General features: G+C 45.7%; 1 long non-coding RNA gene across 1 annotated transcript in view; it reads right to left on the bottom strand.

The window, feature by feature from the left end:
- Positions 1-2,583: 2,583 nt before the first annotated feature.
- Positions 2,584-25,012, bottom strand: part of LOC126003650 (uncharacterized) — a 46,455-nt gene continuing 24,026 nt past the window's right edge. The window contains exon 2 of the long non-coding RNA XR_007493819.1: positions 2,584-5,101. This is a non-coding gene — a long non-coding RNA (uncharacterized LOC126003650). The remainder of the gene's footprint in view (positions 5,102-25,012) is intronic.

Below are 25,012 nucleotides of genomic sequence, written 5' to 3'. Positions count from 1 at the left end.
TCACTCCTGGACAACTGCAGGTACCCTTGGTGTGAGGAGGCACATCCAGTCTCCTGCAAAGCTACAAATGTCTATGCAGGGGGCCAGCGCAGTGGAGCTAGAGGTAAGGTGTATGCTTTGCAAGCACTAGCCTAGGACGGACCGGGGTTTAATTCCCTGGCGTCCCATATGGTCCCCCCAAGCCAGGGGAGATTTCTGAGAGCATAGCCAGGAGTAATCTTTGAGCATCAAACGGGTGTGCCCCCCCAAACAAAACAAATGTCTATGCAGATTTTTGCCTTGCCTTGGGGCTGAGTCAGTGAAAAAGAAATTGCCTCGAACTGTCCAAGGGAAAAAAAAACTTGAACTTGAAGGAGGCAGAGAATAAGGCAGGAACAGGCTTGAACTCCCCTCCAAAAGGTTTCCCAGACAATGTAGCCCTTAGAATAAGAACTTACATGCCATCTTGGAATGGTGGGTACCCCTGGGAGGGGAGGGGAAAGGGACAGGAGTTTGCAGTGGGCAGAACAGCTCAACAACTGTGTATGATGATTCAGAAGACTTGGGGAACATGGGATGAGGTGGATCAACTAGGTGGTGTATCCACCGCCCCCTTTTGCCTTTAACATCAAAAGCATATCTCTGGGCCAGAGCAGAAGCACAGTGGGTAGGGCTATGTTTGGTCCCCGACATCCCATATGGTACCCCTGAGCCTACCAGGCGTGAACCCTGAGAGCAGAACCAAAGTAATGCCTGAGGCCACCAGGTGTGGCTCGAAAAACAAAATAAATAATAAATGAAAAAGGCATCTTTCTGGCCTTCCCTATGGGACAAGGAGGCCCCAAACCATGGTCTTGAGGGATGCATGTCATGCCCGAGGATCAGGCCAGGGCAGTGTGAGAAACCCTTTGCTTTGCATAGAAATCACAGCAGCAAGAATCTGGGCAAAGACCTCTTGGTTTACTTTGTTTAGGGGTCACACCAGGCAGTGCTCAAGGAACATTTCTTGAGGTTCAGGAGTCAGGGAACCCTATGGGATAACAGGAATCTCATCCAGGTCAGCCATGTGTAAGGCAAGTGTCCACCCACTCTCTCTCCCTGGCCTATCATGGTTGCTCTAGTCTCTAAAGCCTGTACAGTGCTAAACCTTCATTACTGCCTGCCATGCCAGAACATGAAAGCTCTGGGCCCCAGATGGCTACTGGGCTGTAAATAATCTTAGGAAAAGAGTCTCTTGACCCTGCTTCTACCTGGTCCTGTCAAATCCCAGGGACACCTGGGTCTTTCACAGTGAACTTGGAAGCCTTTGAGACATGCTCTGCCCTTTGGTGTTCCTGGGGAGTCTTGGGAGGGGGTGAAGTCAAGAACTCACTAGTGCAAAGGTGGTGGCAGTCACATGTGGATTCAGCCTGTTGCTATGGTCATGTGACATCCTGGGCTGGGATTTCTGTGCAGGACTCCCAATCACAGTGAAGCCAGGACCCTCCACCACCTGATAGGGCCCCACAACAGACAGGGATACTCAGGTTCCAGGATTGGGGAGACCTACCTACTTTCACCATCAAGTTCAGGGAAAGATGGGGCTGGAATTTTTGGCCACAGGATTCTCCATTCCACTGGGCGCCAAGTTGGGGGCTCCAATGGAGTAATGAAGGAGGAGGACGAGTGGAAGAGGGAGGCTCATAGGGATTAGGGGGGGTGGGAAGAGATATGCATCCATTCTGTCTGCTCCTACCCATTGCACACCCCCCATACAGAGCTGTAAGGCTCTCCCCAGCTAGACATAGGGCCAGGAGAGCTGACCTCTGACTGTGACCTTGGAGAAATCAAAGTCAGAGTCACTTCCCCTACTCCTAGGATGGGAATATTCTCCCCATCTTGGGCTGTTCCCAGACCAAAGCCAGGCCCAGCCCATAAAACTGGGGTAACCTGAAGACCCAGAGGAGCTTCCAGTCTACTTCACAACCAGGAGTAACGATGCCTTTGGATCCAGGAACCCAGCCTGTGCTGCTAAGACAGAATCCAATCAGGACCCAGTCGTGCTGCTAGGTGTGAACTGAATCCAGCCTAGGAGGGCTGTGGGGAGAGAGAAGGGGTGTGCTAGTTGACGGTCCTTGGGGGAGCAGCTTTGCTTCCAAGCTGTGCTTTAGAACAATCTATAATGATGATTCCTAAAGTTGGTGATATTCCTGTGCCCTGAGGTGCTGGAAGAATGAGTGGGAGGGAGCAAAAGTAACTCCATATGCAACTGAGAGTGATTTTCCCGTATGCTTAAAGAAAGTAGATGGGGGGGGGGTGGCTGGGTAATCTTTTTTTTCTATAAAGGGACAGTGAGCCAAGTATCTTTGTGAATCTCCAAATTCTTAAAGAACCACTGAGAGTTGGTCAGAGAACTGGAAGGACAGATTTGCTCTTAATAAATTTCAAGAGAGTGCACTTGGACGACCACTGGACTGATGGCAGCCTCCACGGTTTCCATTTCCGTGCTCAGTTTCTGCTTTTTCTAATGAAACAAAATAGAAGGTTAGACAAAATATCAGACAAAAAAAATCACACAAGGTAGTTTAAATAACACAGTTGCAGGGAGAAAAAAACATGATAGCATTTTTTTCCATTGCACCTTTATTGTTTACTCTTTTCATTGTTCGAAATTTTCATACAATCTTTCTAGAATCACATAGAACCTGTTAGCTGACTCCCGCCCACACATTCCACTTTCCTTCTTTCTAAAGCAGCCTCTGGCCCTGCCTCCTATTGCATCACATCCTGCAGCCACCAGGAAATGTGCAGCTTAGCTTCCAAAGAGTGGGATGCAGGGTGCAGAGTTGGTCCCAGAAAAGCTTTTGAGGTTCATGTACTGGCCCTGGACAGCCCTTTCTTGCACCTGCCCCCTCTCCACCAAAACTTAGGGGGAAATTGGGCTCCCTCCACCCCCAGGATCATCCCAGTAGTCTGTCGGCCCTCATGGGACTAAGAAACTACAAGTATGGGGTCCAAGTCCCAGTTCACATTACTCACAGCCTCAGATTACTGGGGACAGTTCTTGATCTCACTGAGCTTTCCTTTCACTTCCTGGGTTATGATGTGAGTCAGGAGCCTTAGGTCTGTAAGGAGTTGGGCATGTAGGACTTTCCCAGACATCCTAGATCCCTTCCTTCTAGTAAGAAAGAATGGACTCCAGGTGAACCAGCCTTGGAAATATTCATTCAGGGACTTTCAGATCTAAAAAGCCCGTTACTTAGCAGAGTCAAGAAATGTCTCAGGGCTGGCATTTCAGAGCCCACCATTTGGAGGAGGGAGACATTTGGCAGCAGAGACCTCTTGGGCATGCTTTGAGTTCACCCAGGCCAGCAGCTGCTGTTTTTGCCCCATGGACAAGTCTAGCAGGGGCTGGAGGAATTCTGAGCACCCCTTTAAGGCTGTCCTGCTAGAATCACACTAAAGCCTCATGAACAAGGAAGGAAAACTTGCATTAATTCAACATCCCTTCCAGAAGGAAATAGCTTCAGGTGATATCAAAAGGGGTGGTAGAAAACAGCGATCGTTTAGGTCTATCATTAGGGCATGTCCCATTGCCTAGAACATGCCACTTGTCCAGAGGTGACCCCCCAGTGTGAAATACCCCAGAGGGACTCTCCTAATGGGGATCTACTGTCAGTAGATGACAGTCCCCTTCCTCCCCAAGGCTCAATAAAGAATTATGCACCGAATGCTAAGCTATTCCTCTTGCAGGAGCCATTAAAATCAAAATCAGATTAACAAATGGTCACAAGAATGAAGTAATAACGCTGCCCCCCGGAAGCCCAAAGTTCCATCCTAGGGTTCATCTGCAGAGACGAGGGCTTCCCCACTGGTAGTCCTTGAAACATGGTTTGGTGTGGTTTTGCATATGTGCGCGTGTGTCTATGTGTGTGTGTTTGAAGCTGATCTCTCACTCAGCCCTTATTCATGCATCATTCTCAGTAAGGATAAGGTGCATCTAAGTGCCACATGCCCACAGTCTCTGTTTGAGCAACAAAAGGCCACTTCAGTGGACAATCTGAAAACATGCACCCATCAAAACTACGGTTGGTATTATGGACAAATACCCTCAAGATTAGGTAGAGAGAGATAGTGAAAAAGAGATGGGGGAGGCAAGAAGGAGGAAAGGGGGAAAGAGAAATGAAGATTGAAGTTGAGAGAAATAAAACTAGGTAGAATGGCTGCACAACAGAACATCTACAGTGGCAGAGGAAAGCAGATGAGAATCCAGGAAAGCTGTGAATCCAGGAGTGCCTCTCCCAATATTTGGTTCATGCTAAAAAATAGAGCAACATTTATTAAAAATAGATCTTTATAAACCTTGATATGAACAGAGATCACACGTCAAGCCAATGGGAAAAAAAAGAAAAGAAAGCAAAATAAGCTATCTCCCTGGTCTCAAGTAGACACTTTTGATGGATGGGATGTCGACCCAAAGCCTGCGTGGGTAGCTTCTCCTGCTGAATGGCTCACAGAGAGGAGATGAGCTACGCAGCATCCTAGGGGACACGCTGACGAGCTGCACGCATGCAGCGAGCGTGCGGATCTGTCAGCAAGCTGGGGTGATGGATTCCTGCACCCACCTGCCTGCTCCACTGTGGCATCAGAGGCAGAGTTTCCCAAAACCAGAGGCGGAGCTTCTCAGCATCAGAAATGGGGCTTCCCAACATCAGAGGCAGGACTTCCCAGGGCCAGGGATGCAGAGTTCCTCCAGGCCAGAATGAGTTTTATGAGATTCATTGTGCTTTAGGGTCTGCTCCTGGCAGCAGAAGCGGTTTATTTCTGGGTCCTGTTAGGAAGTTCGAAGGTGCATCTGTGCCTCTGTGTGTGGCCACGTGTGCCTGTTTGCACAGTGCTGCGTTTCTGGTGTACCCACGCAGGGGATTCTCGTTGTCTGGCCCTGTGACCAGGCCATTCACAGAGTGGTGTATATGTACACAAAGATGATCACAACTAGGTTCAGGATGGTCCCAATAATCCCCAGCATCGCCAAGACACTCTCCTCTTTGCTCTCTTTCTCCTGGCCCCCTCTGTCTTCATCATTGCCGCTCGTGAGCACCATCTTGGTTGCAAACGTCTTTATCTTCCTCCCCAGGCTAACCTGTAATTGAAAAGAGGCAGCACAAGGGATGGTCATTTCTAAGGTCCTCTCCAAAGCTAGGCAGGTGTGTGTATCTGTGCTTTGGGGCACAATCCTCCTTAGGATTAAAGGGTATGTGTGTATTGGGGTACAATCCTCCTTAGGATTAAAGGGTAACTCACCCATGCTCCCATCTTGAAACACTTATTAGCCCTCCACTGGGGAGAAATGGCAGAGCAAAGCTGATGAATTTCGTTTCTTCTTCTTTTTTTTTTACACCTTACCCACTGTACTATTTCTCACTTAGCCTCACAAATATATTTTATTTTATTTTTTAATAATATATTTATGTAAGCACCATGATGACAAACAAAGCTGATGAATTTCAAGGGCCACTGGATTGTCCTTGGTATCAGGATATGAACCCCCTTGGGAACAGAGTGATGGTACAGTGGGGTGGGCGTTTTTCCTTGCACACAGTCAACCCAAGTTCAATTCCTGCCATCCCATAAGATAACCCAAGCCTGCCAGGAGTTATTTCTGAGAGCAGAGCCAGGAGTAAACCCCTGAACACTGCAGGGTGTGGCTTAAAAACAGAAAAAGAGATAAACCCTCATGTTTCAGCATGGGGGGGGCCCCAACTACTGCATAAGAGTTTGATTGTTCTGAAACAGGTGGAAGAAGTGGCATAATTTGGCATTTTCCTTTGCTTGGAGGGGACTTTACACAAGCTCCCGGACTGGCTCAGCCCCAAGAAATGTGCCATCTTGTGTCTGTACCAAGTGTGTGCAAGTGAATTCCTGTGCACACATATCTTTGGCTGTGATATGGGACTGAGAGGACCAAGAGCAAGTGATTTGCTGAGAGCTGGTAGAATTCAAGCCCTGAGCACAGTGTAAGAAGGTGTCATGGCCACTAGTGGGCGCAGTTACCAGTGTAACTGTTAAAAGTCTCTAGCACAACCCGAGTCTCAATGCTAGAGACTCGGTTCAGTCTCTAGCTCAGCATCTGGCCTTCTGGTCTACAAGTTTCATTTGTGCTAACAGATGAGAAGAAGTTACCAGGGCAGGGCAGTGGCAACATGATGTTCATGCTATTGCTCGAGTGGACATCACACATTACACACAATAATGACATGACTGGTTTGTTTCGTTTGTTTACTTGTGGGCAAAGGTGAGCAGCTGAGTGCTAGGGGACCATGAGGCCACGCTATCCTTGTATCTGCTTTGCAGGAAGGAAGCCAACTGATTCTGTTTGGGGTTTACCTGGTGGTGCTCAGGGGTTATTCCTGACTGTCTCAGGGATCACTCCTGGTAGTGATCAGGGTTTACTTCTGGCTCTGTGCTCAGGAATCATTCCTGGCGTGCTTGAGGGATCCTATAGGATGCTGAGGATTAAACCTGGGTTGACCTTGTGCAAGGCAAATGCCCTCCTTAATGTGCTATGGCTCCAGCCCCATAACAACATGAATGGGCTGAAGCAACACAAGGTAACATAGAGACAGCCACTGTAATAAACACAGAGTGCAAAAGCATGTGGTGCAAGGAGACATGAGCCCTTTGTGAAGAGAAAATTGGGCCAATGTCTATTGCCACAGGACATACTTCCTGAGTTTGTTTTTTTGTTCTTGGTGAAATGATTTTGATAAAATGCAAAGAAGGCCAGGAACACGGTTTAGCTGTAGGACTTGTACCTTATCTGTGTATGAGGCTCTAGGTTCAATCCTTGGCACTGAAACAAAGGGGAAAGGAATAATTGAACACCAAATTCAGAGAATGGCTTCGTCTTGACGAGGGTGGAATTAGAGGCTCTCTGGGAGAAGAGCCAAGGACTCTGAAGGCAATGGCCAGTCATTGTCCCTTTTTTCCTTAAGCTGTGTGGCAAGAATCTAGGTGCTCAATTTTACAGGGCATTTGTTTGCTTCAGAGTCTTTAGAGTGGCCAGCCAGGGTCCATGCTGGGCAACTAAAGCTTTTCCCAAGCATAGTAGCCAATGGCCAAAGTGGTGACTTGGGTGTGACATGAGCCAGGATAAAGAGCTGCCAGTGAAAGCCACAGTTGGCCATGCCCAGTCTTGGCAAGATAACTTTGTCAAGTCTGCTTGACTGTGCCACAGGTGCTTGGATGTTTGGCCAAAGACCACTTTGAAGTGCCTGGGAGTGTGTTTTTAGATGAGATGAACTCTAGTTCAGCAGGCTAAGGGAAGCAGACGCTCTGCAGAAGGGGTATGCCTCGCCCAACAAGTGATGCTTAAAGTGAAAGGCTGAGGAAGCTGAACTTCTGCTCCTTGTTCCTGCCTTTGAATTTGAAAGGAAACCTGAGCTCCTCCCAGGTCTATGCTGGCCTCTGTGCTGAGATTAAGCTTGATTTTTGAGGTTGCTGAATCATCCTGCAGGTCTTGGGCCAGTTCAGCCTCCATAACTGATTCCTTATAATGAATCTCTATTCACTACTATCCACCTGTCTAGATACCTACAAATTAATGATATGCTAATATGCCTATGTATCTTTATTCTGTATATTTATGTCAATGTATCTAATCCTATAGATTATATATCTAGTATTTGTGTGTGTGTCTCATTTTGTTTTTATTTTATTTATGTTCTAAATATCTGTGATTCTATGTTTATGTATCAATGTAGCTGATTGATATTTGCGAGCCTATATCTTTAAGTGTCTATATATTATGTATCTATATATCTGTGGTTCAATAAGTATATATTGATGCATCTTTAAGTATTTACCTATACATCTCGATTCTATAATTATATGTATCTATATATTTGTGTATCTATCATTCTATAATTTATGTATCTATATATCTACATATCTAGAATTTTATAATTTATGATCTATATACTTATATATCTATGTATCTATGATTCTATGATGTACATACTCATGTATTTAAATATTTGTATATACTCATATATATAACACACTCATGCATTTTTTTGTGGTTTTTGGGTCACACCTGGCAGTGCTCAGGGGTTATTCCTGGCTCCATGCTAAGAAATTGCTCCTGGCAGGCACGGGGGACCATATGGGACACCAGGATTCGAACCGATGACCTTCTGCATGAAAGGCAAACGCCTTACCTCCATGCTATCTCTCCGGCCCCACATTCATGCATTTTATATACATTCATATATAAATGCATATACTACTGCATTTAAATATTTGTGGCTCTACATATTTATTTACATATTCATCTAAATCTATGTATCTGATTATTGTATTTATGATTCTATATATTTATGTACCTGTGTATACATCTATACATTTATGTAACCGTATCTATATATTTATGTACTTATCTGTATACTTACATATATGTCTGTGTGGCTCTCTATGTACCTCCATATATGCAGTTATATAGGTGTCCATATATGCAAGTGTGTATCTACATTTCTGTCTCATTGCTCCCACTTCTCTGGGGAATGCTGACTGGTGTGGGCTGAAGTCTATCTCAGGGATAGTCTGTTTAACCAGGGATGATCATAGACAGGAACAGAGAGATTGTGGCTGCAGAGTGGAGTGTCTGCACACTGCCCTTTTTCTGGGTTTCTGAGCCTTTGAGGGGTGGCCTCCTGTTTTGTGACTCCACAGCAACAGTCTGTGTAAGGAGATGGAAGTGCTAGAGAAGGTAGGGACACCTGATGCAGCTTGGCTGTGCCAGTGGACACAAGTCTACCCCGGCATCACAGTGTGAATCTGCCAAAGAGATTTTCTTTTCCCTGAGCACATGGGTCTAACTTTGAGTAGAATTATTCTCTTTTCTCCCCCCCCCTTTTTTTTTTCTTTTTGGTTTTTGGGTTACACCCAGTGGCACTCAGGAGCTACTACTCCTGGCTCTGCACTCAGAAATCGCTCCTGGCAGGCTCAAGGGACGATATGGGATGCTGGGATTCGAACCACCATCTATCATGGGTCTTGCTGTGCAAGGCAAACGCCCTACTGCTGTGCTATCTCTCTGGCTGCTTCCCCTCCCCCCCATTTTTTAAAAATAGATTTACCCCTGGCTTTGTGGTAACTCCTGGCTCTGAACTCAGGGGTCAATGTTGATGGATTTGGGGATACATATAGGATGTCAGGGATCAAATTCAGGTTGGCTACATGCAAAAAAAAAAATAGCCCACTGGGCTATTGCTCCAGTCCCCTCTAGGCTAGTTTAAGTGATGTATACTACAAGATAGTTATGTATATTCAAACTTTAAGGGCATAGTTTGAGAAAGTTAACATTTTTAACCAACATCAAGACATTTTCTAGGACTCTTAAAGAATCTTCCAGGTGCCCATAGCACCTCATTTCAGCAATAATCACTTCCTGCCATAGCCACTGTCCTGACCTCTAACAGAGAGACTAATTTTCCCTGTTGACAAATTTCATCCAAATAAAATCATACAGCAACACAGATACAAACATTCCTTTGACATTTTCCCCCAGACCTTACGTTGGTTGGTGATTGCCCTGTCCCTGTGGTGTCATGGATAAATGTGGTTCATTTATTCCATGAGAAAGATCCACTGTACAACTATTGTATTTTTACCTTAATACTGATGACCATCTGGATCCCCCAGCCCACACTTCCAGTATGGTCCTATTCTGACAGGAACTTCCTTATCCATGTCTGTGGGAAAACCTACATAGGCAATTCCTGCCACATTCCACATGAACATTTCAGACTCTCAGAAAATTTGAGATAAAGAAAGAGGTGCTTTTCAAAGAGCCCTCAGAAGCACATGATCTAAATTCCCCCATCAGTGAGTAACTACACTCACTCAACAGATCCATCCGTGTATCTGTCTGTCCACAAAACATTTCAAGAGTTTTCAGTAGATGCTCTTAAAAATTGGTCCAAGCAATTGCATCTGCACACTTATCTGGGAATACTGGAATATTCATCCCCTTTATTGTGGCCACTCTGTTATCTATTCATGGCACAAGCTCACCAGAGTACAAAAATACTTGAAAAATCCACTCCTTTCTCTGCTCTGGGTGGACTATTCTCCCAACCCCAATTCTCTCTCGAAAGGGTCTTGTGTTTCTTGTTTTCACTTTTCCTGGACCCAGAGGGCAGGCTTTTTGCTTCTCTACCACCAAGCATAGCATAACACGAGCTGAATGCAAGGTACTGAGTACTGGGAAGGGAGCTAGTGATTCCCAGTCTGCAGGCCAAGGTCAGTCTAAAGAGACAAAATTAGTGCTGCCTTAAAAACCAAAGGCCCATCATCCCGGTCACTCAAGCAAAACAAAGGCACTGGTCACGGAGGCTGCTTGGTTTCAAGGCTTAATTTAGCCTCTTCCCTGAGTTAAGTGGAGCTAACTCTGTGACTCAGGAGGAAGTGGAGAGGAATAAGCAGGTCGAATCTGTTTACTTTTTCGGGGCTCTGCAGCAAACCAACGGCCCCGGAAGAGGCCTTCTCCAGCACACAAAAGAGCTGCACCTCCGAAGTTGTGGTCTGAGTCATCAACTTGACTTTCCCTGTCAAGATCGTGGGGGCCGGGAGTCATGCTGAATTTAAGAAGGCGGTAAGTTATACCAAGAGTTTCAGAGAAGATCAATTGTTCAAAGTTTTTGTTTTTCTTTTTTGGGAGGAGGCAAGGTTTTCCAGCCAAGATACAGAAAATGACCAGCCTTGATGGAGAAGGAAAGAGGCCCAGAGAGTCGCTTGGACACTAGACAAGTAATAAAGAAAGATCAGAAAGCAAATGCAAAATGAAACACAAAACAAAGTCATGTCAGAGCTGAAGATGATTACATGGGTTCGAGTGCATCCATTCTTCCACACCCTCTCCCACTCCTTCCTGCCAGGCTCTGGGCACAGGCCAAAGGGATTGTTTAAAGCTAAAACAAAGGTTCTAAACTTAGACATTGCTGATGGCTGCACAACTCAGCGACTCTATTAAAACAACTCAACTGTCAATGTGAAATCGGTGAATTCTGTGATAGGTACTATCCACAATAAAAATGTTAATTTTGGGGGGGGAGAGTCACACCTAGACATGCTCAGGAATTATTCCTGGCTTCAGACTCTGGAATTAATCCTGGCAGTACTCAGGAGACAATGTGAATTGAACTTCAGACAGTCACAGGGAAGGCAAGTACCTACCCACTGTACATCATCCTAGCCACAAGATGCCAACATTAAAAGATAAAATGTCCAGAGACCACGATGTGATTCAGTGGCAAAGTACATATCTTTCATTCATGAGACTTGGGTTTAATCTACCAAAAATGCATGCGCGCACACACACACACACAAAAAAAAAGTATTGACAACAATATATGAACTATGAATTGTCTAGAGGTAATAAAACTGTAAAAATTGAATAAGTCTATTAGAAATCTTTACAAGTAGCCCTGTGTAAACGATGATCTGTATACACCTTCAGGGAGCACAAGGCATGAGAAGCCTAGTTCTTCCTAAAGGAAAGGAAGAATCTCTGTCATTCCAGCCAAAGTTTCTACTGGTTGTGACTAAAAGGAAAGTTTGTCGGAGAACAACTGAAGTATCAACGGGCAGTAGTCAACATGTTTACTTTTTAAACAATAAGGGAGGGAGGGGAACTTGTCTTTTAATACCCCAAGACTAACTTGACTGCTTTAGTTATTAAAACTTTTGACCAACTGGTCAAAAGAACAGAAAGAACTACATCCATGAACACTGCTAGTTAGTAGGAGGGAGAAACAGGCCTTTGCATCAAGGCTTCAAGGAACTGAGTCCCCATATGGACAAGTAAATAAAATCAAACCAACAGTTCACTGATCCAGATGAGAGACATGGTAAAAGGAGAAATGCCAGGATTTTCACAGGACAAGAACAAAAGTGGGGTAACAATGCCTTTGGATTCCTAGAACTTCTTGGCTTTAGTCTAATTTGCTTTGTAGACTGTGGTTATTGTGTCATGTGGGCAATCTAGACTTGACCACTCGCCACCTGAATCTTTTCTTTCTCTGTCTCTCTGTGTCTGTCCCCTCTTTCTCTCGGCCATGACCTTGGTGGGTGCATATTCTGAGATGGTCCCTTGAGTGCTTTCTGTTGCACAATCAAAATACAACCAGCCCGTGGGAATGTGTACCCTGAGTGCACCAGGTCCTCACTGAGAATGACGCATGAACATGGCTGAGAGGTCAGCCTGAGAGCAAGGGTCAGACTTGTCTTGCCAGATATCATTCCATGGCTATAAACTGCCTACCTAGAATCTTCTAGGATTAAATGATGCTGATGGTGTGACCCCTTCTTCTGGCTCACGTGACCATTTTTCCCTAGTGAAGCAATTCTAGTTCATTTCTAGTTTTATTTCTTCAGGACTTTTTTTCCTGGAGAGATGGATTCTCCAAACCCCAGTAAGCACGAGAAAGGCGCTACCCAGGAAAGGCTTCCCAGCCTCCAAGGGCCAGGATCTTGCTGATCTATATCAGCACCACTCCCAGTGTTGCTGAGAACAGCATCAATTTGGTGGGGGCCACACCAGGCAGAAGATTCACAGCCCTGCAGTGTTACCATGCCCCGGGCGTGAGTGGGAGGAGATGTCTTTGAGTGCTGTTCCATTCCAGCTGCCTGGATTTTCTGCCTCCAGTGCCAACCTCACGATGCCTCTGGATTCTGTGCTGTTTGTTTTCCTACGCAATTACACTTCTTTCTCATGCTTCAGACCTGCTTACCCACCCGATTGCTGTCCAAAGGACTCACTTTCCATCACTAACCAGGTTGCCAGGTTGATATACTTGTTCACCAGCACACATCCAGTTGTTCTTTTGTGCTTGGCACCAGCATCTCCATCTTTTAAAAAAAAATTTTGGAGGCTGGAGTGATAGTACAGCTATAGGGTGTTTGCCTTGCATGCTGCCAACTCAGGATGATCCTATATGATCCTGAGCCTGTCAGGAGCAATTCCTGAGCACAGAGCCAGAAATAACCCGTGAGCACCGCCAGGTGTGGCCCAAAAACCAAAAAAAAAATTTTTTTTTAATCACTGCTGCATCTACAGCAGTGCTTTTCAACCTTTTTGTGCAAAGGCACACTTTTTCATGAAAAAAATCATGAGGCACACCACCACTAGAAAATGTTAAAAAAATTAATTCTGTGCCTATATTGACTATATATAAAGTAATTCCCTTGAATAGGAATCAAATAAACACAAAAAATTATTTTATTATTATGAAATAATAAAGTATTTTAATAATTGTTCATTTTTCTGTTTACTCACTCTGTGTGAAACCTGGGCCTGTTCGGCTAAACACAAGCTGATATTCTGACAGGAATCAAAGAAAGACACACATGTAGCTCTTTGTCAACAGCTCTTGGTCTCTCTCTCTGTCTTTAGTTTTTAGAGTCCCTAACATGCGCTTTGGCTCACAAATAGACTAGTCATGCCGAAGCTGTATGTTACAGATGAAATTGGAGTTTTTCCCACGGCACACCAGACAATATCTCACGGCACACTTGTGTGTCACAACACAGTGGTTGAAAAACACTGATCTACAGGACCAACGGTCCTGCAGAAACAGACAAGACCAAAGGGCATCCAGGCTTAGAGACCCACACAGGGTTCTAGGACCTCAACTTCCAGTTTTACCTCTTCATTGTTTCTTTCAATCACTTACTAAGACTCAAAAACTTAATTCAACAAGTCATTTGCTGATAGACAAGGGAAAATTCAAGTTATATTGATGATGACTAAGATGGATGCCATATCTGTGGAGATGGGGAAAAAAAACAAGATATAAAACTCTCAGGTCTCACCAAGTAATACCACTCTTGGGATTATCCCCTAGGGGGGGGACCCAAAACACAATGCAGAAAAGGCATCTACACTCCTATGTTCATTGCAACACTATTCACAAAAGCCAGAATCTAGAAACTATCCAAGTGCCCAAGAACAGATGAGCAGATTAAAAATAAAAACAAAAAATCAACTCTATGGTACATCTACACAATGGAATACTACACAGCTGTTAGGGAAAATTAAATCATAAAACTTGCTTATACTAGGATAAATATGGAGAGTATTACACTGAGTGAAATGAGCCAGAGGGAAAGAAGAGAGACATACTATGATCACACTCATCTGCTGGATATAAACATACATACATACATACATACATCTTAGATCCCATAGTATAATAATAATACCCAAGATAATTGAAAAAATGGGACATGCAGTTAAGACAGAGAAGGGACCACTCAGATAATAATAGTTGGATATGATCACTGTGGACAACAACTTGAAATTGAAAGGAGATAAAGCAATATGTACAATACCTCTTCCCTAACAATATTGCAAAGCACAGTGCTTAAAAGAAGGAGTGAACGAGAGAAAGAGGAGAAAGAGGAGAGAGAAAGGAGAGAGGAGAGAGTTTGTAATACATTCAGATTCATTTAACTATGGCCAAAACGACTTTTTAATTTTTAGTTTTGCTTTTGTTTAGCTCATACCTGGCAATGCTCAAGGGTTATTTCTCTATCAATACTCCAGGGATCACTCCTGGCAGTGCTCAGTGGACATGGAATGCCAGGGATAAAACTCAGGTCAGCTGCATGCAAGGCAAACTCCCTCCTCACTGTGCTATGGCTCTGGCCCCAGCTAATAGTTCTGAAGCCTCATTTGTCTGGAAAAGAATGCTAGGCATGTGCTATAAGCTTAATTATGTCCTTTGACTTTTCTCACGTCCAAAGCATAGATGTAACGAGATGACCCAGACTAGGAGAGCTCAGAGGCTTCTCTTTTTTTTCTTTTTTTGGCCACACCCAGGAACCTCAGGGGTTATTCCTGACTGGGCATTTAGAAATTGTTCCTGGCAGGCTTAGGGAACCATATGGGATTGCCTATAGAACCCGGGTCAGTTCTAGATTGGCAGCATGGAAGGCAAACGCCCTACTACTATGCTATCACTCCAGCCTCCCCTCAGCAGCAGCTTCTGTTTGCTGACAATCCTGGGTGATTTCCACACTCAAGTCACAACCCAGAGTTCAAAGTACCATGAGCACACAGACACCATGGTAATAATGACTCTGTTTAAGAGGCTGGAATTCTTAAAAGGGGTTGAGAGGTTGAGGCTGCACACAGAGAATGACAAAGGAGCGGACAGTCTCTATATAATGCAGTGGGATGTTCAGACTGACACTGTTGACTTAAGAGGGTCTGCGTTCTAGGGACTCGCTAAAGGCTGCTCGCTGCTGCCGAGTGGTGCAACACCTTGAAGAGGAGGAGGGAAGGAGGGAAGGACGATTTCAACCACAATACTGTTCACCTCCATGGTGGTGAATTTCCTATCCAATAGGAAATTCAAAGCCAGCAGGACAAATGATAATGCCAAAGCATTAGGAAGCCACCGCCGACTTCTCCCTCAGAGACAAGCCCTCAGAGGTTTCCTAAAAGGCAGCCTAGCCTCAGTTTCCCCAGTGTTCCCTGAGCACATTCAGTCCAAGCCCCATGTCACAGTCAGCCAAGCAAGCAGATCAACTAGGTGCTGACCTCCAAAGGCTTCATTGTATCTTGAGGCTACTCACAGAGGAAACAGACTGATGTTCTAATCAGCCTGGAAAGGCATGCAGGGAATCCTCCCTGGAGGAGGGGACATCTCTGCTGAAACCCAGGAGAGCAAATGTCCTGGTTAGAAACCAGGCATGGGCAAAGCAGTGCTGTTGGGCACAAGAGGGAACCCAACCTTAAGCATAATGTTGCCTGGCTGAGGTCCGGGAAGGTGGCGCTAGAGATAAGGTGTCTGCCTTGTAAGCGCTAGCCAAGGAACGGACCGCGGTTCGATCCCCCGGCGTCCCATATGGTTCCCCCAAGCCAGGGGCAATTTCTGAGCGCTTAGCCAGGAGTAACCCCTGAGCATCAAACGGGTGTGGCCGAAAAAAAAAAAAAAACAAAAAAATAAAATAAAAAAAGAGGGAACCCAACCTTAAGCATAATGTTGCCTGGCTGAGGTCACTGGTGAGACAAGGGGTCTTGAGAGGGACCTGAAGAATCAATGCCACACTTGCTCATTTTTGGGGGTGCAGGAGCTCATGGTGTGTTTGCTTTCTGAGCTGGACATCAGCCTATTTATGTTCATTCTTGTCTCCACTAATATCTCAATCCTGGTAAGTGTCCCAAGTCGTGCTGGAGGAAAGATGGGAACTTGGCAAAACCAATATTTGCACACAAGGCTTCCAGCTGCTCCATTCTGCACTAGGGACCTGGGGCCTGGACTATCAGGGTCTTGGGGCACCCCTGGGAGCCTTTCCTGGTGACAGACACCCAGCACCAAGAAAGGTTCCTGGAAGGGGTGGGGTTAGGTTCCCCCAAATGGCAAACTCTATCATGGGTGCCTAGGTTCTGACCAGGAATGGCCAGAAGTCATTGGATGGTAGCCAGGCCTCCCCGGACTGATGTGACCCCAGGAATTCAAGGGGCCACAGATATTCCTGTATGCTCTGTGTCAACAGAAACTCCTTTCCTATTATTGCTGCAGCCATTACTACTATGACCACAAAACACTATGACACTATTACACCGCCACCACTGCTGCCATCACTGTAGTTACTACCACCACCACAGCCAGTGTTACTACTACAGTGCCATCACGACTGTTATTACCACCACTGCCATCACTGCAATCACTACCCCCACCAATGGTATTACTACTACAACTGCCATCACTGCTATTACTACCACCACTGCTGTCACTGTGGTTACTACTACAACCACCACCAATGTTGTTCCTACTAATATAACTTAACTGCCATCATCACTCTTACTACCACTGCTGCCGTCACTATATCTACTACTACCAACACCATCAGTGTTGGCCACTATGGTGACTACTACAACCACTAACAGTGTTGTCACTACTACAGCCGCCATTACCACCATGACTAATACTGCCATCACTGCTATAACACCACCAGTATTGTTACTACTACTACTACTGCCATCGATCACTGTTACTACCACCACTGCCACCTCTGCTGATACTATTACAACCACACCATTGTTCTTGTAGTACAATCACCATAACTACTACAACTACCATTACTATTACTACTCTAATCACCATTACTGCTATTACTACACCACCATATCACTACAGTTACTACTGCAATCATCACCACTGCTATTACTCTACCGCCATGTCACTGTTGCTATTACTACAAACACATCCCTCTGTTACTACCACCACCACTACCACCGTTGTACTACAACCACCACATGGTACCACAATGACCATTACTATTATTACTACAACCACTATTACTACCACAATCATCACTACATCTATTAATAGTAACACTATTACTTTTAGCGTTTTTCATTTTTTTTTATGGGTCACATCTTGTGGTGCTTGGGTGTTACTCCTGTGCTCTGTGCTCAGAAATCACTCTGGGCAGGCTTGGGGTCCATGTGGGATTCCAGAGATCAAACCCAGGTTTTCCATATGCAAGGCAAACACCCTACCCAATGTGTTATCACTCTGGCCCAACACTATCACTATTACTACTACTGCTACCTCCATTACTCCAGCCATGATTACCAGAGCTACTGTTATTACTATCCTACTACTATCACTACTGTCACTGCTACTATTAATACTACCACTATTACCACTACTAAAACTACTGCTGCCACTCCTATTACCACCACCAATAGTGCTCCACTGCTACTCTCACAACTCCTACTAATACCAACACTACCACGCTGCTACCGTTGATCCCATAACCACCACTACTCCAGAAGTTACTTCTCCTACCATTGCCATCTGTGTCTCCATAGCCACCAGTCCATGTTCCTCAGAGTACCAAGTTGTGGTAGTGGAGGAAGTGCGTGATGCCAGCCCTGTGGTGGCTGCAATCACCTCTCTCCATGGACCCTCCCAAAGGTATCCATCACCCACCACAATTATTCATGCACGGGCAAGAGCAAAAGCATGGGGGAGGGCCTTGCATACGGCCAACCTTAGTTGGATCCCCTACATCCCATCTGGTCTCCCAAGCACCACCAGGAATGAGTCCTAAATGCAGAGCCAGGAGTAACCCCTGAGCCAAAAAAATATTCATGCACTTGGATGATTATATAATTCCATGATCACAAAACTATGCACCAACCAAGAGATAGCAACAGAGACACAATAGGGCATCAGTTAGGGGTTTGCCAGCTCAAACGTGGGTACAAGTGATTAATAAGGCAGGGAGAAGAAGGCAAACTCCTCCAGAGAGAATTCCAGAACACACAATTCAACCAAAAAAAGCAGAGTGTGAAGAGAATAGAGGGAAAGTGAGAGCTCATTCGAGAAAGGGGCCATAAATATTCAGGTTCTGAGGCCACAAACATAGCGCAAGTGGCAGTGCCCCTGGCTGGCACAGAGAGGTCAAGAGGGGTGCGGATCCCAAGCTCTGCCTAGCTCTCTGAGCATCACCTCAATACATGTTACAGATACAAATTGGGGCCAGCAAAGAGGAGACACCCCCAGCAGGTTCTACTTGGTGGGGAATCCCACAGCCAACCCCAGGCCTCACTCCCATGCAACCTGTCAACTCACTGGCAAGTGCTCCACTTCCTGTCATGTCCAAGCCTCCGTTTCCTTGTCTATAAAACAGAACAAAAACACCTACTGGGCACCTACTCTACTCTGGAGATCCAGAAAAAGCTCTCCCTGGGCCCACACTTGCTCCATTTTGCTCTCCAAGGCTGTGCAGTGCAACTCAGAGCTATCAAGGAAGGATATGGGAGCAGCCTGTTCTCCTTGAGTCCCCAGTTTTATCTCCCCCCAAACACTGCCAGGGCTCACTTCTGAGTACAGCATCCGGCATAGTCCTTGAGTCCCACCTGGTGTAACATACACACCCGCACCATCTGCCAATAAAATATCCTTGAGGACATGTCAATTTAATTACTGAGCACCACAGAGAGTGAGGAAATGAAGATTGAGGACATTGTAATATCAAAAATAAAAACCTAAACACTTTCAATTGTCCAGCTGAGAGCCCCGAAACACCCAGATGTTCCCTGGAAAAAATGAACTCCCCTACCCACATCAAAATGCCTACACTGGCACTTTCCCATTTCTAACCATCCCTGGGGAGATCCCAGCATGTCCTTAGGGTCCAGCTCAAGATGGCACCCGACACAAGACAGGCATCCTCCCAGCTGGGCTATCGCTCCAGCCCTGTGCCTCCCTTTCTTGTTTTCTAAGTCCTGAAAGTATATTCGACATTTTCTTCTCTCTGTCCTATTTGGAAGACAAGTTTCTTAACTCCCATCTTGTCCTCTACTGTGCCGAAGTGATAGCACAGGGGGTAGAGCATTTGATTTGCACAGAGCCAACCCAGGTTTGATCCCAGTACTCTATATGGTTCCCTAAGCCTGCCAGGAGTAATTCCTGAGCACAGAGTCAGGAGTAAACCCTGAGAGTGGCTGAGTGTGCCCCCAAAACAAAACAAAAGTACCCAAAAGAGAAAGCAGGTGAATCAGGTGGGACTCTTCCAGGTGAGCGCTGATGCAAAATGCAGGGTGGGGAGAGGTTTGACCCTAACAGTGCCTCAATGAGCCAGGAGTCTCCCCTCTGATACTGCTCAATGCTTCAGTGCTCCCTTCGTGATACCTGCATCCTAACTTGATCCTAGCTCTAGATCAGGAGTGGGGAACGTGCGGAGCCGCATGTGGCTCCCGGCCAAAATGAATGCGGCTCTTTGCCTCATCTTTATTTTGTATACTGTGGCTCTTTGCCAAGTTTGGATTTTGTTTTGCTGCTTCTGAGGAGGGACCTCTGAGGAGAGATCTCCAAGTGCATAGTCCCGCCCCCAGGCTGTGTCATCCCGTCTCCCATCCCTCAGAAACAACTGCACGGGCCAGTGAGTGGGGGGAAAAGGGGGCCAGTGAGTGGGGGGAAAAGGGGACCCGTGTGTCACATGTTGTGTCACATCTTGCCATTAGTTCTTAGTGTGGAGGTCACCCTCACCATCACTGCAGGATTTTTACCCTCACTCAAAATGGCAAAATGCAATATGTGTTTAATAGATTATTGTTAAAATTAGATGCTTTTGTGTGAGTGTTTGTCTGTTTTGGCAGTTCATTGCGTGGTGTGGCTCTCTGACTCTCACAGTTAAAAATTTTGGCTCTTTGTGTCGAACTTGTTTGCCACCCCTGCTCTAGATCTTTGCGACTGGTGTATTTGGAGCTCCTGTCTATTTTGTGATGCAAGGGAGTTGTTTAAGGAACGAAATTGGCTTAGAAGAGTGAGAGAAGAGAGAAAGAGGAGAAATAGGTGTTTGAGAAAAAACATATGCCTCTCCTGCGTGGAACTGAGCAAGCAGAGAAACAAAGAGACCAACCAGCAAGACTCGAGCTCAGGGAGAACCTGACATCTGAAGGGGCAGGGGAGAGACAGAGACAGAAAGACAGACAGACAGACGCTTTGGGCTCTGTGCTTGGGGTCTGCTTTTGGGGACCATGCGGGACACGGAATTTAGTCTGGGCTCCCTCCGGCAGTCTGTGCACCTGCCCTTGGTGTTGTCTCCCCCATTGTCTCCTCCTGGGGCCAGAAGCCCGTTAGAAGAAGTTTAGCAGATGGAGCATGAATGTTCACTCCATGTTTGCACCCGAATGACACACACTGAAGGACCCCAGTAGAAAAGAAAAAACAACGGATTGGGTCTTAGTCGATCACACCCTACCCATTTTTTGTCTGAGGTTGAAAAGTCTCATGAACATACAGCCACTCTTTTCCATGTGAAAACTGAAGGGTCCCACCAGAGCCCTCCCAAAACAAACATTGCAGTGAGACTAGGTATGGCCCTTTCCAATCTCGGGTGCCATTTTTAGCTGGACCTTAAGGACATGCTGGGATCTCCCCAGGGATGGTTAGACATGGGAAAGTGCCAATGCTGGGGATGTTGATGTGTGCAGGGGAGTTCATTTCTTCCGTGGAACATCCCCAGCATCCCATATGGCCCTCCTGAGTCTGCCAGGAGTAATTCCTGAGTGCGAAGCCAGGAATAACCCCTGAGCACCACTGGGAATGGTCCCAGCTTATTATTTTTAAAAGGGAGGTAAGCAGGCAGGGTGACAATAACTGGAAACCATTATCCAAATGGTGAGGCGAGTGGTAAGAGGTGAATAGGGGAAGAACTATCCCAGCTCGTGCTGGGGGCTGGCTGTGAGTGAACCCCCTTGGTTCTCTCCTCCAGCCCCACATTGATGACAAGGATGATGTAACACAAAGATGGAGAAGCCTGGGTCTTTACATCACTGTCACTGGATTCCCAAGGCCTGCTGACACATGGGAGAGAGTACAGGTTACTGTCACCTCAACCAATGGTTATTTTGCTTGCCTGGATATATTATCTATAGCCTTATTATTATTATTATTATTATTATTATTATTATTATTATTATTATTATTATTTAGTGAGGGGAAACACTCCTGGTGGTGATCAGGGTCTGCACTCAGGGATCACTCCTGGTGGGACTCTGGAGGCCATATGGGATCCTGGGGATCAAATCTGACCTTATACTGACAAGTGTCTTACACAATGCAAGCATCTCCAGCCCTTACATTTTAAAACTTTTTCTTTTAAAAAAAAATTCTCCAATTGGGCTAGAGCAATAGCACGGAGGGTAAGGTATTTGTCTTGAATGCAGTTGATCTGGGTTCAATCCCTGCCATTCCATATGATCCTCTGAGCCTACCGTGAGTAATTTCTGAGTGCAGAGCCAGAAGTGACCCTAAGCGCTGTCAGGTATGACCCTTAAACAAACAAACAAACAAAAGAAAAATTCTCCTGTTAACAAAGGGCCAGATAATCCATTTGCAAATTTCTTGAAAGCTACTTTCTAGGAGTCCACGAGAAGCAAATGTTTGTCCTTCTACTTACACCCCAGCCACACTTATTCAGAAATTTACAGAAAATGCTAGAACTTGGCTAGTCAATCGGGCGGAAACTCAAGTCAACCAGGTCTTCCGGAAAATGACACTAGGGCGTTCCTTTTCTGTACTTCTCTGTACACTGACAGGGCCCTTTTTCAACTCTTCTTCTTCCAAACCTTTAATTTGTTCCAGATCGGAAGCTCACACAGCAGAAGAATGTCAGTCTGACAGAACCTCTTAGATGTGTGGACACTGAAAAGCATGGGACAAAAGGGCATTTGCCACCCCCACCATTCCCCAGCATTCACAGTCCCTCTGGGGAGAAAGCGTAAGTTGGGGTCCAGACAGGAGACGCAAAGAAAAATCAGTCATGGATGACCCTACTACTCCCCTGTCTCCACCATGTTCTACATCTGTGTCTGGTGATTTATTTACAACCACCACTAAACCCCTATCTCCAGGGCAGCAGAACCAAGAGAAAGGAGCATATGCAGATAAGGAAGGAATTGTATGCAGATAAAGAAGGCACAAATGTAAGTAAAGAAGGCATATATATATGCAGATGAGGAAGATAAATATGCAGGTGAGGAAGAGGTATATGCAGATGAGAAAGGAGCATAAGCAGAAGAAATTCCAGACAAACCACACAAAAAATCTCCTAAGAGTAATCAAGTGCTCTGCCTGATATTCCAGTGCTCAATGCCCAAAAAGCCTTACTTCAAGAACAGATTCTCAGGAGCGGGAGTGGTAAGGTGTCTGCCTTGCCAGTGCTAGCCTAGGACGGACTGCAATTCAATTCCTCTGGAGTCCCATATGGTCCCACAAGTCAGGAGCGATTTCTGAGCACATAGCCAGGAGTAACCCCTGAGTGTCACCGGTATGGCCCACAAAAAAACAAACAAACAAATAAACAAAAACAGATTCTCGGCAGAGCCACAGAGAATAAGCCATGACACTTAGAAATGAAAAAAATACCGTGCTGGGGAAATAGCACATTGGGTAAGATGCTTGCCTTGCATGCAGCTAACCTGAGTTTGATCCCCAATACGTCACATAGCCCCCTCTCCAGCACTGCCAGGAGTGATCTGTGAGCACAGAGCCAGAAGTAAGAACTGAACACTGTTGGCGGTGACACAAAAGCCCCTTAAATAAAACTATTTTCCTGCTTTTACGAAGTAGAAAAAGAGAACGGACTGGGGGTGAGAGAAAATAATAAATACAATATAAAGCAATTGAACATAAAAAGGAAAACAGTTTGAGAAAAGATAAACGCATATATACCTTCTAAAAGATTTAAGAACCTGAAAACAAGGCAAAAATCGAAGGAAAAAAAGAAACAAATGAAAAGTGAAATACACACAAGGAGACTCAGATAGGACATGAACCGTCAGGTTCCAGGGGCAGGTGAGGACACTCAAGTAGCTTATGTTGGGGCATGGCACCTCCAATCCTCCAGGAGAGAAAAGCAGAAAACTGACAAAAGACTTAGATTTCTGGGCCCCCACATGTACAGCACAAAAGTCTTCAAAATTCTAGGGCTGGAGTGATACCACAGTGGAGATGGTGTTTTCCTTGCACAGAGCCCACCAGGTTTGATCCCCGGTATCCCATATGGTCCTCGAAATTTGCATGGAGTAATTTCTAAGCTCAGAACCAAGAATAACCCATGAGTACCACCAGGTGTGGCTCCCACACAAAACAAAACATAAAAGTTTTCAAAATTCTGGAGGAACGTAGCTTAGAACTCAGACATCCAGCCTCAGGGTGCGTGTTACACCTCAACCTTGGGAGTGAGTGACTTTAGGGAGTGAGGTTGGTCTCAGGAAACATCTGCAGGCCTCAGGGCCATGAACACTCAGCACAAATCAGCACAACTCAGAGCTGCCCCAAAAAAGAGTCCTGAGGGTCCACATACAACCCAGACCATCCGTGCCAGAGAGCAGTCCAGCCTCCACAAGCTAGTGGGGATGGAGGAGTAAGCAGTACAAAGACGATACAGCAGGAAGCAACTGAGGAAGTTGTAAAAATCTCACACAGCTCTGCATGGCAGCCACGATCCAGCAGGAAGAGAGACAACCATGTCGTGAGGACCAGCACTGCTGGGCAGGTAAGCAAGAAGAATCTCGGGCAATCAGGGACAAAGTGATTGAGTCGGGGACACTGAGGAGACAGCAAGCAGCATTAGAAGCAATGCCACCTCCTGTCTCTGACTTTCAAAGCTAAGCCCAGGCTGCAGCACACACAGGCCGAGAATACAGAACAGGATGCAATGGCAATGAGTGGGATGCAAAGCCTCATGCAGAAGGAGCTTAGAGGAGCAAAAGGCTCAAACATCATCTCATGCGATGAAGCCCCAAGAAGGGAGGAAGAAGAAAAGTCATGTGTAGAAACGTGAGATGCACTGAAGCTGGAAGAGGCAAGAATGGCAAAGAGAATCAGTGTATTCAGAAACATTTTTCTTTTTTAACTTTTCTTCTTTTGATAATCCCCAAGGCTATGGTTAGGAGGGAACAAGCCCGCGACAGGAAGTGGGTCCTGGTTTATGCAGAAAAAAGACAGAAGGGGATGGAGTTCGTTTAAGGCAGAGCTTCCAGAACTGTGCAGCCCACAAAGTGAACACTTAAAATAACTCGTTGATTAGGCCCCTTGCCTATCCAACTTGATTTGTTACAATGTGCATGTGTGTTTATTAACAAAAGCAAAGAAATCATTAATGGGAAATCAAAAGAGAGGCCCAACAGAGCCATTTGGAAGGAACAAAAGCCAAAAGGGAGCTTAGAACCAGGACATCATAAGCAAGAGCTATTTTCAAAGACTGTTCATTTGGGCAAGGCCGTCCGCCTGCACTGGGAGCCTGGGAAAGGGAACAGAAGAGAGCCAGGCCTCTCTGACTGAGGAAAGGCCCCTTCAGAGAAGCTGGGAAGGAGGTTCTGCCCTTGGTGTCCCTGATTTGTTTGTAAACTGGAATGCTCTACCAGTCTCTGAAGAAATGAAGTCTTGTCTGACTTGTTTTGCTTATAGAAAATCAGTTTGTCCATCTTCTGGATTTTAAGTGAGGTTCAGTTGTCACTAAC

Source organism: Suncus etruscus, chromosome 3 (assembly GCF_024139225.1).
Source record: "Suncus etruscus isolate mSunEtr1 chromosome 3, mSunEtr1.pri.cur, whole genome shotgun sequence".
Lineage (NCBI taxonomy): Eukaryota > Metazoa > Chordata > Mammalia > Eulipotyphla > Soricidae > Suncus > Suncus etruscus.
This window is presented reverse-complemented; position numbering and strand designations above follow the sequence as displayed.